This window comes from Rana temporaria, chromosome 1, assembly GCF_905171775.1.
Source record: "Rana temporaria chromosome 1, aRanTem1.1, whole genome shotgun sequence".
NCBI classification, from domain to species: domain Eukaryota; kingdom Metazoa; phylum Chordata; class Amphibia; order Anura; family Ranidae; genus Rana; species Rana temporaria.
The window spans coordinates 603,755,905-603,773,282 of NC_053489.1; positions in this window are offsets into that span (position 1 = coordinate 603,755,905).

The following is a 17,378-nucleotide window of genomic DNA, read 5'->3' on the forward strand; positions in this document are numbered from 1 at the left end:
GGGTTACAGGAAGGCTTAGTTTGAGGGTTAGGGTTGGGGTTACAGGAAGTCTAATGCCGTGTACACACGGTCTGAATTTCCAACAACAAATGTTCAATGGGAGATTGTTGTCGGAAATTCCGACCATGTGTAGGCTCCATCGGACATTTGCTGTCGGAATTTCTGACAACAAAAATTTGAGAGCTGGTTCTCAAAATTTCCGGAAAAAAAAACTTGTTGTCAGAAATTCCGAGCATGTGTACACAATTCCAACGCACACAAATTCCACGCATGCTCGGAATCAAGCAGAAGAGCCGTACTGGCTTTTGAACGTAATTTTTCTTGGCTTGTCGTACATGTTGTACATTACCGCAATTTTTGAACAACATTTGTGTGACAGTGTGTATGCAAGACAAGTTTGAGCCAACATCCGTCGGAAAAATGAATCCACGGTTTTGTTGTCGGAATGTCCGATCGTCTGTACACGGCATTAGTGTGAGGTTAGGGTTGGGAGTTACAGGAAAGCTTAGTGTGAGGTTAGGGTTGGGGTTGCAGGAAGGCTAAGTGTGAGGTTAGGGTTGGGGTTACAGGAAGGCTAAGTGTGAGGTTAGGTTTGGGGTTACAGGAAGTGGTAGTGTGAGGTTAATGTTGGAGTTACAGGAAAGCTTAGTGTGAGGTTAGGGTTGGGGTTACAGGAAAGCTTAATGTGAGGTTAGGGTTGGGGTTACAGGAAGGCTTAGTGTGAGGTTAGGGTTGGGGTTAAAGGAAAGCTTAGTGTGAGGTTAGGGTTAGGGTTACAGGAAAGCTTATTGTGAGGTTAGGGTTGGGGGTTAAAGGAAAGCTTAGTGTGAGGTTAGGGTTGGGGTTACAGGAAGTGGTAGTGTGAGGTTAGGGTTACAGGAAGGCTTAGTGTGAGGTTAGGGTTGGGGTTACAGGAAGGCTTAGTGTGAGGTTAGGGTTGGGGTTAAAGAAAAGCTTAGTGTGAGGTTAGGGTTGGGGTTACAGGAAGTGGTAGTGTGATGTTAGGGTTGGGGTTACAGGAAGGCTTAGTGTGAGGTTAGGGTTGGGGTTACAGGAAGGCTTAGTGTGAGGTTAGGGTTGGGGTTAAAGGAAAGCTTAGTGTGAGGTTAGGGTTGGGGTTACAGGAAGGCTTAGTGTGAGGTTAGGTTTGGGGTTACAGGAAGTGGTAGTGTGAGGTTAGGGTTGGGGTTACAGGAAGGCTTAGTGTAAGGGTTGGGGTTATAGGAAGGCTTAGCGGGACTGCCAGGGTTACAGGGAAGGATAGTGTGAAGTTTTGTTGGTTTTACAAGAAGAGCTACTGTTAGGCTTAGTGTGATGGTTTTTATAGAGGATTTGTATGAGGGTATCACTCTCTATGTTGGAAGCACCAAGGGTGTTTCCAGGTTCTAAAAGCTAATATATTATTTAGCTTTTACTCCCTTCTAGTATACATGACTTGGAATCCAGCTCCTTGTCGGCCAAATCAAAACACATGATCAGGGCACAGGCAAAATCCTCCGAAGCACAACCCAGTAATCTACTCCATCTTAAAGAGTGTACTGCATGTATTGAATAACCCTGGTCCATGCACAGGATGGAAGAAATTTTAACAGACTGCATATTTTGTTGGCTGTCTGTTCAGTGATAAGATTCTGTCAATCACAGCATGCATTCATAGGAAAGCCATTACACAAAAACACAGCAAAAAGACACATCTTAAATACTGGGAAAAGGCCAACCAAACTTAAATGCTGTCAGAGAAGCGGGACTGTCGTCCTTTATTCAATTGCTGCAGTGACTATAAAATGTCACTCATTCACAGTCACAGCTTCCTTAGAACATAACACGCTTCATCAATTTTTGATAATCTGAGTTATTAAAGTATGTTTACCGAGTGAAAGAAAAGCACCATAGATGGTGAAAATAATAACAGAGAATAGATAATATACAGCGGGGAACCTTTTTTTTTTTTTTTTTTTATATCTATGCATATGTATGTGACAGATTAAAGGTTTTTTTTTGCTCTGGAGACTGGGAAAGTTGAGGAAAATTCATAATGCAGAGTATTGGAGGGCGTACAAACATGGTATAAATGTTGTATGCTGTTATGTATCTCATACATTCAAACATGATTCTGTCAAAACAAACCGGAATTGACCATGAAATAATCAGGTTTCTTTCTATTTGTGTCTATTATTGTGAATGTTGCTCTCACTGTAGTTGCAATTACCAGAAGAATTTCTAACCTCTGCAGATGTACAGTGATGCTGTTGATAGGATTACTGTTTCCATTCATTTTAATTGTGTTTAATAAAAATTCTGAACATTTCTTTACACAAAGAAGAGGCAGTTTTGTATCAGCTGCATCCATTGCTCAGCCATGTTTCTGAGTGCGAGACTTATTGGCGCTGACCCAGCATAGATGTACTCGGTGGCCTTGGTAGAAGTAGATAAGCATGGCAAGTGGCTATGGGTAAACTAGGCCACAGCTGGGGCTGCTTTAAGGCTACCCACAGATATGAGATGGCCATTTAGACATCATACATTTTGAACACAATAGGTACATGAACACCCCAAAGTTGTAGTAGTTGTAGCGTAAGGTGACCAGATTTTTTAAATGAAATCTGGGGACATTTTTTTTTAATAGTAATGGCGGCAATCAGCGGCTCTCTGCCCGTCGCCGCCCGCCTCACAGCCAGTCAAGTCTTAGGCCCCATACACACCATAGAATCCATCCGCAGATAAATCCCAGCAAATGGGTTTCAGCGGATAGATCCTATGGTGTGTACACGCCAGCGGATCTTTATCCGCGGATAAATCTCCCCTGGGATGGATTTCCAGCAGATGAATATTTGCTGACATGCTCAACAAATCCATCTGCTGGAATCCATCCCAACGGATGGATCCGCTCGTCTGTACAGACTCACCGGATCCATCCGTCCAAAGGGATTCCCCGCACGCGTCGTAATGATTTGACGCATGCGTGGAATTCCTTATATGACAGCGTCGCGCCCGTCGCCGCGTCATAATCGCGGCGACGGCGCGACACGTCATCGCCAGAGGATTTCCGCGCGGATTTCAATGCGATGGTGAGTACACTCCATCGCATAGAAATCTGCGGAAATCTTTGAGAGGATTTATCCATGGAAACGGTCCGCTGGACCGTATCCGCGGATAAATTCTCTCGTGTGTATGGGGCCTTAAAGGATCACTAAAGGAATTTTTTTTTTAGCTAAATAGCTTCCTTTACCTTACTGCAGTACTGGTTTCATGTCCTCATTGTTCGTTTTTGCTTTGAAGTAGCTGTAATTCTGCTGTGATCTCCACACTTCCTGCTTGTCTGGCTCCTTATGAAAAAACTCATGGGAGCTTCTCACTGTGGTCCAAGCTGTGTGTCTAAAACTCCTCAGAACCAATCAGATTCATTTTAAAAACAAAACACTGCCCTGGATTTGTTTGTTTTTGTTCTGTGGGTCTCTTTACTTCACATAAACATGAAACCAGTTTAAAACCGAAAGTGAAACTAGAGGCACATTATATGATAGAATTTAATCTATTTTTAATCATTTTTAAAAGGAATCAGTTAACTTTTATGTCTCTATACCCTTGTAAACAGTCATTTCAGCAAAACAATTTTTTTCCTTTAGTGACCCTTTAAGCCTCGTACACACGATCAGATTTCCCGTGGACAAAACCGTGGAATTTTATCCGAAAGGCGTTGGCTGTGAACTTGTTCTACATACAGACAGTTTTTTCAGCTCTTTAGTGCCACTCTTTGGGCAACTTCTGCCAACGCTGTGCTATGGTTAGCATTGCTTCTGTGCGTGCGTGTTTGTACTTTGGATTTATTTTCCAACGGACTTGTGTGCACACAATTGGATAATCCGACGGCACACATTAGTTGTCGGAAAATGTGAAAGCATACTATCCAACATTTGTTGTCTGAAAATCTGACAACAATTGTCAGATGGAGCATACAAGCGGTTGTTGCGTCAAAACCCTGTCATCACACATTTGTTGTCGGAAAATCTGATCGTGTGTATGAGGCTTAACTCTCCGGGCTCTGGTTACTAATGAGTGGGGAACAGAGAAAGATCACTCCGCCAGGGAAGGCAAGGAGGTAAGCCGGCAGGCGGCTGGTCGGGACTTGAGCCAAGGCAGAAGAACATGCGAGTAGAGCTCAATGGGCATGCACCCAAAACTGAAGAAATATTACCTCCACATGATCATTAGAAAGGGGCACAGATAATGGAAAAAATACACCCTCCTAAGCTAGTAGGAGCGGCGGGTGTGTAATTTAGATTATTTTTTTATTCTGCACTGATTGCACTGACTGCACTGACTGTCTTTGGAATTGCCCCAGCCCCTGTTCAAACCAAACCTGGGGACAGACTTGGTCCTGGGACAGTGTCCTCAATCCGGGCACTGTCGCCAGAAACCGGGGATGTCTGGTATCCCTATTGTAGCGGCTGTAAACCCTTACATACAGTATCAAACAAAAGTGAGTACACCCCTCACATTTTTGTAAATATTTTATTCTATCTTTTCATGTGACAACACTGAAGAAATTACACTTTGCTACAATGTAAAGTGTACAGCTTTTGCTGCCCCCTCAAAATAACTCAACACACAGCCATTAATGTCTATACCGCTGGCAACAAAAGTGAGTACACACTTAAGTGAAAATGTCCAAATTGGGCCCAAAGCGTCAATATTTTGTGTGGTCACCATTATTTTCCAGCACTGCTTTAACCCTCTTGGGCATGGAGTTCACCAAAGCTTCACAGGTTACCACTGGAGTCCTCTTCCACTCCTCCATGACGACATCACAGAGCTGATGGATGTTAGAGACCTTGCGCTCCTCCACCTTCCGTTTGAGGATGCCCCACAGATGCTCAATAGGGTTTAGGTCTGGAGACATGCTTAGCCAGTCCATCACCTTTACTCTCGGATACTTTAGCAAGGTAGTGGTCATATTGGAGGTGTTTTTGGGGTTGTTATCATGTTGGAATATTGCCCTGCGGCCCAGCCTCCAAAAGGAGGGGATCATGCTCTGCTTCAGTATGTCCCAGTACCCAGTGAAGAGACTATCTTAGGTGATACACTGAGATGAAACAAATCCTCCTACAAAAGTTGTACCCATCTATCTGCAATCTTATCTTCTCTATCTCCATTCTAAGTGCTGAATTTATACATTTTCTGAGAGTTTAAAAAAACGAGTGGCAGAGAGCTGATGTTATTCTCTGCAGAGGAATGAAGCAGCATACAAAAATTACACTTAGTGCCCTTAATTGAGACAAGTACACAATATAGAGTGATTTTCCCACAATCACAGCAGGACCATGGAGCTGTGTGTATAAACACACAGCTCCATGTCCTGTCAGAGATGAGGAGATGTGTGTTCCCAGTACAGAGGAACACAGATCGGTCTCCTCCCCTTGTGAGTCCCCGCCCCCTACAGTTAGAATCACTCCCAGGGAACATATTTAACCCCTTCAACGCCCCCTAGTGTAAACCCCTTCACTGACAGTCACATTTACACAGTAATCAGTGCAGCTTTATAGCACTAATCGCTGTATAAATGTGAATGGTCCCAAAAATGTGTCAAAAGTGACTGATATGTCCGTCGCAATGTCACAGTCACAATAAAAATCGCAGATCGCCGCCATTACTAGTATAAAAATTAAAATGCAATGAATCTATCCCCTATACTGTAGACGCTATAATTTTTGCGCAAACCAATCAATATACGCTTATTGCAATTTTTTTTTTTACCAAAAATATGTAGAAGAATAAATATCGGCCTAAACTGAGGATTTTTTTTAATTTTTTTTTTAAATTGTGATATTAATAAATCAAAAAGTAAAAGATATTGATTTTTTTTCAAAATTGTCGCTGTTCTTTTGTTTATAGCGCAAAAAATAAAAACCGCAGAGTTGATCAAATACCACCAAATGAGTGGTAAAAAAAAGGACGTCAATTTTGTTTTCGACCGCGCAATTGTCATTCAAAGTGCGACAGCGCTGAAAACTAAAATTGGTCTGGGCAGAAAGCGGGTGAAAATGCCCTGTATTGAAGTGGTTAAAGTGGCCATACTGTATATGGTTTGTTTCCTTGTTTTCAATTCAGCCAACAGGCAGACAGATTCCTCCATCCTATGAGACTGATATGCAGTATGTGTTTTATTGCAGCAATTTCTTTTACATTGCTTCCAAGTTTGGTGTTCTCTATACAGTTTTTTGGCCCTAAACACAAGGGCATTGTTTGAGTTATTGCTTGTAAATGATAAAATAGGGTGTATCAGCAAACTTTCAAAAAGCATTTGACAAGCTTCAACCAGATTTCCTGCTGAACCAGAAGTGAACATTTCCCACCCTTTAAATAGCAGAAATGTTTTTTGGGAGGTGAGGGTGATGGGTGTTGGCATGCAACTCACTGTTGCCTCCTGAGTTCTCAGATTCCAAACAGAATGCCTTCCTATCAGCTAATGATGAGGCAGGGTATCATCACCCATGCCTCATGGAAGCATGAAAACCCTTTCCAAATGATATATATATATATATATATATATATATATATATATATATATATATATATATATATATTCATAACACTTGGGAGGACTGGCAGTAAAAGGAACTCTTATTTTTGTAATGGAAGGTCTGCTTCATTGCACCCTCCAGCTGTAGGTGTTGACGGTTACTTTAAACAAGATTTTGGTATGCTTTACTAAGGCTTTACCAAACATGAAACATGTTAAATTCGCTAACGTGTGTCAAAATATTGTGACAGCCAGCTCTCCCATTGACATTTTTATTTAGTGCACCTGGGCTATAGCTAAAGGGTGCTTTAAGGTTAGGGCTGCACAGGCAATTTATAGAAGCTCATTCAGACTGCTAAAATCTTGAGAGATCAATCTGTTTGTTTGTACAACATTACTTTACTGTGCACTGCTCTTCAGATTCCCCATAATCGCTCAGTGCCACAATTTAATTGCGTAGCAGAAGGCTATTAGCGATTCATCTCCTCTCCATTCACCGCCATAGACTTGAATGGAAGCAGAAGATAAATCGCTCAACAATAATTTATTTAGGATATTTTTGGCCAAAATTTCTTATTTAAACATACACCATGAGATCTCATGAGACTTATCGCCTAACACTCACCCAACAATTTTCAGCAGTAGTAATTTCCACTAAAAGATGTTGCCCCAGGCTAAACACTTGCTGATGATTATACTGCACAGATTATAATTTACAATCAAAGATCAAACAATACCCATGAGTTTGGTTCCATTGTTAGGCATCATGCACACTGGGGCTCTTGTAAACCTTATTTGTCCAGCAGGAAAAAAAATGATTCAAAACTGCGACAAGCTGCGTTTTTTTTCAAATGTGTTTAGGCACGTTAAGCACTTGGGTGATTATTAGTTAAATTGGCCGTAATATTTGTTTATTCTCGCCACTTAAATGTAAAAAAAAAAAATGGGTAGGCACGTTTAGACGCATTTACCTGTAATTAGGTGCTTCAGGCTTTTTTTCTGTCAATTTACACCCCTCTTGAATGTGATGTTTTTTTTTCCTGCTTCTAAACGCCTCTAAACTTCCTTTAAATGTCTATGTGTGCATAGGCACATACGCTAACATGGAGGGGTATTTAGAGGCACAAAATAACAAATGTATAATGCCTGTAAATCAAATATGCATGAGGTACAAATCAGGATAAACAATAGGAACTATTGATTATATATAATTTTTGCTAGATAACACATTAGATACCCACCAATTTTGGACAACAGCTATGCCAGCTAACAGACTACAATATACAGCAGTAATCAACTATTTATTTAGGGCAGTGTTTCTCAACTCCAGTCCTCAAGGCGCCCCAACAGGTCATGTTTTCAGGCTTTCCATTATTTTTCACAAGTGATTTGATCAGTTTCACTGCCCTAGTAATTACCACAGCCATTTCATCTGAGGGAAAACCTGAAAACATGACCTGTTGGGGTGCCTTGAGGACTGGAATTGAGAAACCCTGATTTAGGGAATTTCATGGGAGGAAAGTGCTACTGCCTAGTCAGTGAAAGTGTAATGGCCCGTACACATGATCCGAAAATCATACAAAAAATACCGCTTTCGAATCAATCATACGATAATCTGATCGTTTGTACACAGCTTTTGAGAGCCAATCACGACATTTCATGTAAAATAATCCAATGGAACAAGCACAAAATATTTTTTCGTACAATACCAGATTGTATGATTAATTGTCATTTGAATATACAATACAAATAAGCTACAACGCTTTTTATTCTGTTGTAACTTTAGTAAACTTTTCATTTTCAATATGAGACTAGCAAAAAAATAGAAGATCACTTATGCGATTATCTTATTATGTGTAGGCATAAGGTAAAAGGGGAACTCTGTGGATTCAGATGTAAAGGGGGAACTCTGTGGATGTAAGGGTGGACTCTTGTGATTAAATTCATGTGATTAGAAATTGTATTTAATCACAAAAAACTGTACATGTAAAGTGTATACTTCAAAAAAAATCAATTTGCCATGCGCCACTAACGTGTTCGTGTTTGGCTTGCAGAAAAGATGACAAGCATACCCAAGACAGTAGGAAGAGGGCCCGCTGTAGAACATGAGAAGGGGTTCCTCTGCGGGAACACAATAAAGGGCCCTGTGATAGGAGTAAAGGGCTTCGGGATCAATGGGAAGGGCCCTGTGCTCAGACAGAAAGGTGGATCAGCAGGGCCCTTTATACTTTCTTGCACGAGTGCCCTGAGGGCTCTAGTTACACCTCTTGTCAGGGACTCACCTTCCAAAATCGTCAGCCCAGCATTGGGCTGAGACAGCGGCGTGCATCAGCGGGACGCGCGCGTGCGTCAGCGGGACGCGCGCGTGCGTCAGCGGCGCGTGCGCGCGCACGTGCGCAGCGGGAGCGCGCGCGTGCACGTGAACCCTCCTTGGCGCCAAAACGCCTTTAAAAGCTCAGTCCTTGCTTCCTGCAAGTTGCTGTCTGATCTGCAGTCCCTGATTGAACTTGAACCTGAGAACCTGCTTACCTGATTTGAACTTCTGATTGAACTTGTGACCCGGCTTGTTTGACCATCCGTACCTCTCCGATCCTGACCTCGGCTTCCATTGACCACCTCTTCTGATTGACCTACCATTGCCAGACCTTCCTGCTTGTACCCTGATTACTCTTCTGCCTGCTGCATCTGATTACCTGAACCATCTGTTGTGACCCGGCTTACCTGACTCTGCTTCCGTCTGCTATCATTGATCCAATCATCTTCCAGCCTACCCGTCCAGAGGAAGTCAGCACCTGCTTCACCTACCCAGCACGCCGGCACTCCTACCCCGCCAGGCTCCTGAGTCTGCTGTTCCCAATCCGGCAGCTCACGAGCCGGAGCTGTAAGAGAGGCCTTCTCCTACCATCGGGCTCTGGCTACCAGGTACGTGATACATAACAGTATCAGACAGCCATGACAGAGCCTTCAGGAGTGGCCCCGGCCATGGAGGAGATTTGTAAACACCTCGCATCCCTCACACAAGCTGTAAAGAACCTACAGGACGGCTACATGCGACTGGAAGGTCAAGTACAGAACCTATCCGGAGACACAGCTTCTACATCCGCTGCCAGATCATCTCCATCGGCCTCTGCTCCATCCGTAGTAATGCTACCGCCCGAACCCAGAGTTCCGATGCCAGAGCGATTCACCGGGGATCGTTCCAAATTCCGGGATTTCCGTAATGCCTGTCAATTATATTTTGCCCTTCAACCAAGGACTTTTTCCCTAGAAGCCACTAAAGTGGGATTTGTGGTTTCTCTTCTTCAAGGAGAGCCCCTAGCTTGGGCACACCGATTATTGGAAGAAAATGGCACCAACACAGAGACTTTACTAGCCTTTTTTCGGGTCATGGCACAAATGTATGATGATCCTCAGCGGACTACCACTGCCGAGGCCGCCCTGCTCGCACTTCAACAGGGCCGCCGAGCAGTGGAGGAGTATGTCGCGGACTTTCGCCGCTGGAGTGCGGACACTCAGTGGAACAGCGCAGCTCTGCGACACCAGTTCCGCCTGGGACTTTCAGAGGCCTTAAAAGACGAACTGGCTCGCATCGGGGTTCCTGATACCTTAGAAGATTTGATCGACAAGGCTATTCAGATTGATCGACGCCTACGAGAACGACGGGCCGAACGTTCTTCTCATTTAAGTCGTCCAGTTTGGGTCACTACCAAAGCACCCATGCCTGCATCCCGATATCAACCACCTGTCTGCCCAAGTCCTGCCAGCTCTCCTCCAGATACTTCTGAGCCTATGCAACTCGGAGTCATGCGACCCACATTGCCTCCAGAAGAACGAGCACGCCGTCGTCAACTGAATCTATGCCTATACTGCGGTGAGCCCGGTCATTACGTCGCCAACTGCCCCACCAAGATGCGTAAGTGCCATTCCTCTGTTTCTCTCAACGTTTCCGCTCTCCCAGTCAATACAAACCACCTTGCTCTCTCTCTGTCTTTTCAGCTCCAAGGAAGAACGATTCCGGTCAACGCAATTATTGACTCCGGGGCCTGCAGCTGCTTCATTGATGCCGCCTTTGCCAACCTACACAATATTCCTCTTCGAAGGAAGAACTTCAAACTTTCCGTTTTTCTAGCTGATGGATCCCACATTAAATCAGGACAAGTAACACAAGAAACCCTTCCTCTACCCGCTACTACTTCCGCTCATCATAAAGAATTATTAATTTTGGATGTGATCTCCTCTCCTCTTTTTCCTGTGATTCTTGGCATCCCCTGGCTCCGGATTCATAACCCTCAGGTTGATTGGTCCTCTGGAACTTTGCGATTTCCTTCTCGGTACTGTCAAGAATATTGTTTACCTAAAGTACCTAGTTTTTCTCCCACTCTGCTATGCCTGAACACCGATCCCAGTTTACTCCAGTCCGTCCCGGAACATTATCACGAGTTCCTCGATGTGTTCAGCAAAAAGGGGGCCGACTCCCTACCACCTCACCGTCCTTATGACTGCCCGATAGAACTGCTTCCTGGGGCTGAGATCCCTTTTGGGCGCATCTTTCCATTATCCGAGAAAGAACAAGATGCTCTGAAAATTTACATTGACGAAAACCTAAACAAGGGATTCATTCGGCCATCCACCTCACCGGCGGGTGCTGGAATATTTTTTGTTGCCAAGAAGGATCAAACCCTTCGCCCATGCATCGACTATCGGGAGCTCAACAACATCACGGTTAAAAACCGATACCCGTTGCCCCTAATACCTGAATTATTCCAAAAACTAAGATCCGCCACCATTTTCACCAAGCTGGACCTGAGGGGGGCTTATAATTTAATTCGCATCAGAGACGGTGATGAGTGGAAAACTGCCTTTCGCACTCGGTATGGCCACTACGAGTACCTCGTCATGCCTTTTGGGTTATGCAACGCTCCTGCTACCTTTCAGCATTTCGTCAACGACGTGTTTAGAGACTTTTTAGACATCTTCGTCATCGTCTACCTGGATGATATACTGGTTTTCTCTGGCTCGTTAGACAAACATCGGGAGCATGTCTGCAGAGTTTTAAACCGGCTCCGCCTGCATGGCTTATACGCAAAGGCAGAAAAATGCGAATTTGAGTTACACACCATTCAGTTCCTGGGTCTGGTGATCTCCCCGACGGGAATCGAGATGGACCCAAAGAAAGTGTCTGCCATTCTGGACTGGCCAGTACCTCTAGATAAAAAGGGGGTACAAAGATTTATAGGATTTGCAAATTTCTATAGACGCTTTATTAAAGGTTTTTCTTCCATCGTTGCTCCCATTACACAACTCACCAGACAAAATTTCCGTTTCCACTGGAACTCCGAGGCTCAGAAGGCCTTCGACACCTTGAAGGGACTCTTCACTTCTGCTCCGATCCTCAGTCACCCCAACCCGGTTCTACCTTTTCTCCTTGAGGTGGATGCTTCTGAAGTCGCTGTAGGGGCCGTTATATCTCAACGACTTGGGAACAAGGACTTAGTACACCCGGTGGGCTTCTTCTCCCGAAAACTCTCCCCTGCGGAGAGAAATTACGACGTAGGTGATCGTGAATTATTGGCCATCAAGGCCGCATTAGAAGAGTGGAGATACCTGTTGGAAGGTGCTGCACATCCAGTACTAATTTATACGGACCATAAAAACCTGGAATATTTAAGAACTGCTAAATGATTGAAACCTCGACAGGCCCGCTGGGCTCTCTTCTTCTCCCGTTTCTGTTTCCACATCACCTACCGTCCTGGATCAAAGAATGTCAAGCCAGACGCTCTGTCCCGAATGTTTGACAACCCAAAGGACACCTCTACCCCTGACACCATTCTTCCAGAAAACAGCTTTCTGCTATTACATGCCGATCTTATATCATTACTTAGAGGAGCGTCTTCTGAATCTTCAAAACCTCCCAATATTTCTCTAGAGTCCAGAGATGGATTATTTTGGAAAGGAAGCCAAATTTTTGTACCTGAAAAGACCCGAGTCGAAGTTTTAAAACATCTGCACGATCACCCACTGGCAGGACATTTTGGGGTTCGCAAAACCCTGGAACTAGTACGCCGCACCTTCTGGTGGCCCGGCTTGGAGGATTTTTGCAAGTCCTATATCCGATCTTGCCCTATCTGTAACCGGAACAAGACACCCCGAAACCAAGCTTGGGGCCTACTGAAACCACTACCTGTGCCCGATCGACCATGGAAAATGATCGCCATGGATTTTATTGTAGAACTTCCCTGCTCTGAGGGTTGTTCTGTCATTTTTGTGATTGTGGACCGTTTGACCAAAATGGCCCATTTTCTTCCTTTAAAGAATACACCTTCTGCCATTGAGACTGCTCGTGTATTCATTAAAGAAATCGTCAGACTACATGGGGTGCCCTCCAACATCGTGTCAGATAGAGGAGTTCAATTTACCTCTCGGTTCTGGAAAGCTCTCTGCAAGACGCTACAGATTGAACTTGCTCTATCCTCGGCCTATCATCCTCAGACCAATGGGCAAACTGAAAGAACCAATCAGACTTTGGAACAGTACATCAGGTGTTTTACAACGTTCTCCCAAGATGATTGGGTGTCTCTGTTACCCCTAGCAGAATTTGCGTACAATAACGCCAGTCATTCTGCTACGGGGCAATCTCCCTTTTTTGCCAACTATGGTTTCAACTTAACCTTTTTACCAGACTTTCTTTCAGAGTCCTCAGTTCCGGCTGTACAGAGCACTATGGAGTTCCTCAACCGCAATAACCAACTGTTACGGGAGACGGTGACCAAGGCCCAGGCTGACAGTAAGAGGTTCTTTGACAGGAAAAGGAGAGGTGAGCTAGATCTGAGACCGGGAGACCAGGTATGGCTTTCTACGAACAATCTTAGACTAGCCTGTCCATCCAAGAAATTGGGACCAAAATTTTTGGGACCCTTTCCGGTCAAGAGAAAGATCAATACAGTTTCATATGAACTATCCTTATCTGATTCTCTTAAAGTGCATCCTGTGTTCCATGTCTCTTTGTTAAAACCCGCAGTTCCGGATCCTTTTCCTAATAGGGGGTCCAAACCTCCCGAACCGATCCATGTCGATGGCAACGAGGAATTCGTGGTAGAGACTATCCTGGATTGTAGGAAAAGACAAGGACAAAACCAATTCCTGATCAAGTGGAAAGGTTATGGACCAGAAGACAATTCCTGGGAACCCGAAGGTAATATCCATGCCAAAAGACTAATACGTGCATTTTTTCTCGCTCACCCTGACAAAATGGCCCGACTGGGCATCCGGAGGTTGCCCCTTGGGGGGGGGCAATGTCAGGGACTCACCTTCCAAAATCGTCAGCCCAGCATTGGGCTGAGACAGCGGCGTGCATCAGCGGGACGCGCGCGTGCGGCAGCGGCACGCGCGCGTGCGTCAGCGGCGCGTGCGCGCGCACGTGCGCAGCGGGAGCGCGAGCGTGCACGTGAACCCTCCTTGGCGCCAAAACGCCTTTAAAAGCTCAGTCCTTGCTTCCTGCAAGTTGCTGTCTGATCTGCAGTCCCTGATTGAACTTGAACCTGAGAACCTGCTTACCTGATTTGAACTTCTGATTGAACTTGTGACCCGGCTTGTTTGACCATCCGTACCTCTCCGATCCTGACCTCGGCTTCCATTGACCACCTCTTCTGATTGACCTACCATTGCCAGACCTTCCTGCTTGTACCCTGATTACTCTTCTGCCTGCTGCATCTGATTACCTGAACCATCTGTTGTGACCCGGCTTACCTGACTCTGCTTCCGTCTGCTATCATTGATCCAATCATCTTCCAGCCTACCCGTCCAGAGGAAGTCAGCACCTGCTTCACCTACCCAGCACGCCGGCACTCCTACCCCGCCAGGCTCCTGAGTCTGCTGTTCCCAATCCGGCAGCTCACGAGCCGGAGCTGTAAGAGAGGCCTTCTCCTACCATCGGGCTCTGGCTACCAGGTACGTGATACATAACACCTCTGGTTTTCAAACGTTTGTTTGATTAGCTAATAGCTAAAGGAACCGTTTCCGTCTTAGAAAAATCATAACTAGTCTTATGCGCAAATACTTGTGAAATGTAATCCAGATGTAGAAATGAATTCTATGAAAATCAAGACATTGACATGATGCTTGAATGATAAGTCATTTGAATTTAGTCAAGTTCAAGAAGGTACTACTCAATAGTTGGACAAAACCAAAGGCACAGTGGGCCAGATTCAGAGAAGAAGTACGCCGGAGTATCTGCTGATACTCCGGCATACTTTCAAATTTGCCGCGTCGTATCTTTATTTGGAATTCTCAAACAAAGATACAACGGCATTTGGCTAAGATCCGACAGGCATACGGCTTCGTATGCCTTCGGATCTTAGGATGCAATACTTCGGCGCACGCTGGGTGTAGTTTGCGTCGTTTTCCGCGTCGGGTATGCTAATTAGCTGTTTACGGCGATCCACGAAGGTATGCGCGTTTGTCGCATTCTCTTACGTCGTCGCTAGTCGGCTTTTCCTGTCGCAAAGTTACGCTGCTATTTAGGTGGTGTAAAAATAGACAGCCCATGTTAAAGTATGGCCGTCGTTCCCGCGTCGAATTTCACATTTTTTTTTTTTTTGCGTAAGTCGTCCGGGAATACGAAAGGATGTAACGCACGTCACCGTTCAAAACATTACGTCGGGGCGACATCATTTCCCCCAAAGCACAGCGGGAAATTTCAAAACGGAGCATGCACAGTACGTTCGGCGCGGGAATGCGCCTAATTTAAATGGTACACGCCCCATTTGAATTAGGCGGGCTTGCGCCGGACGGCTTTACGCTACGCCGCCGCAATTTACAAGCAAGTGCTTTGTGAATCAAGCACTTACGCTGAAAACTTGCGGCGGTGTAACGTAAACGAGATACGTTACGCCGCCGTTATTCTACATGAATCTGGCCCAGTGTTTTTCCTAGCACAAACTAAAGGCATAGTGTTGTTCCTGGCACAAAAAAAAGGCACAGTGTTGTTCTTGCCACAAACCAAAGGCACGGTGTTGTTCTTGGCACACACCGAAGGCAAGGTGTTGTTCTTGACCATAACCAAAGGCAATTGCATGATCAATTTTCTAATTGCTATTGTACTTATAGTAGGGTATATAAACCAGCAAATACACATGGAGGCCTTTGTAGGGATAAAAAGTTGTAGCGTGTGCATAGACAACTCCATGTAGTATTATTAAACTAGTCTTTTTCAACACTCCTCATAAGCAGCAGTATGACCTTTTTTTTTTGTAGTTTTGTACATTTTACTTGGTTGAACAAAGCCAAAAGAAGAGATTAAAGTACGTACAGCCAGTCTGAAATACCAGACTTCACCAGAAGTTGGTTAAGTATGCATAAGCTAAAATAGCCACTAAAAGTCATTGAGCAATGGGGCCAAAACAAATGTTAATTTTCTTTAAAAAAAAAATTCAATTCTCATTTGATCTAAAATTCCATAAATGTAAGATTAAAAAAAAATGAAAAAAAAAATGTCTGCATTTCAAATGAGGTTTTGAGTTTTTTTATTCTATTAAAGTATACAGCTTGGCTCCTGTGCGTGAATGGCAATACCCCAGCCATGGTGCATTTAGACAGGTCAGAACGACTGTTTTCCTTGGGAAACAAACAAAATTAGCAGTAAACAAAGCCATTTAACTTCTACCCGCCACATGGGAGCATCAGTCATTAGTACACGGAAATATTAATGATCGTTCCTTGGTGCATTCATATGTCAGACTGCCTTTTTTCTGTCCTCTATACACTGGGAAGATTATTCTGTTTTTTAAAAAGTGCATCTTGTAATTTCAATAAAAGCATTTTTGTGCTGGCGACCAAACTCTAACAAGCGTCTCCCCTAGAGTTTTCAGCAAGGTGCTGATTAATTAACTGAAGTAGTGAAGCTGAATGGTACAACAGCTGGTTAGAGATTTGTCATTAACTCGGTTCCCTCTCTTGTCTATAAGGATTCTCACAGTGACACAACCAAAATGCAAATCTTGGAAGCTGTGAATCAAAGTGGGAATGGAAAATGATAAAAAACAGTGGACATATTGGCCAAGGAAGAAATTCTATTTTTATGTTTGTGCATAAAATGCATTTTATTTACTGTAATGATGGAGTTTACTTTTTCTGTACTTTTTTTTAAGTAGGCCATGTGTTGTAAACCTGATCTTTAGTTTAATCAGACCAAAACGATTTCACTTAGCGCCAGTGAGCATGTCAAAAAATGCAACCTGTACCTGGATTTCAGTCGTCCACCCATGCCCTCAGCTGCTATATAAATCAATATCATTTGAAAAGAAACAAGACTTCTTTTGATTGATAAATATAGAGCAGCTGGCTACTTTGGCATTTTATCCATATTTGTGATTCGGGAGACTTTGATGAATGATGAATAGTTATGTAAACTGTAGACTGAATTCCCTGAAAGTCCAGCAATTTTAAGGGATGTCTGCAGTTAAGCCTAAAGTGGTTGTAAACCCAATCACTAAAACCTCACATAAAGCCTAATATATTAATGTAATTTCTAAAGGCATTTTTAATATTTTTAAATCTGTAGGTTTCATTCAAATAATGCCTGATGATCCTGCAAAGAAGGCCCTTGTTTAGGCATTTCCTCCTACTGTTTCCTACTATATGTCCCTATTTCACTTCTGCATTGTCGCCCTGTGACCTAGGCTTCTGGTAGAGACTACAAGTGGTCATTTGAACACACATTAGTTACTGCTGTCACTATCAGACAACCCACTCAGACAAATTAGGGAATACCATTAACTTGGTTCCATCTCACAGTGTCTCAACCATAATGCAAATCTTGATAGCTGTGAAACAATATAGACATGGACATACTGGTCAAGGA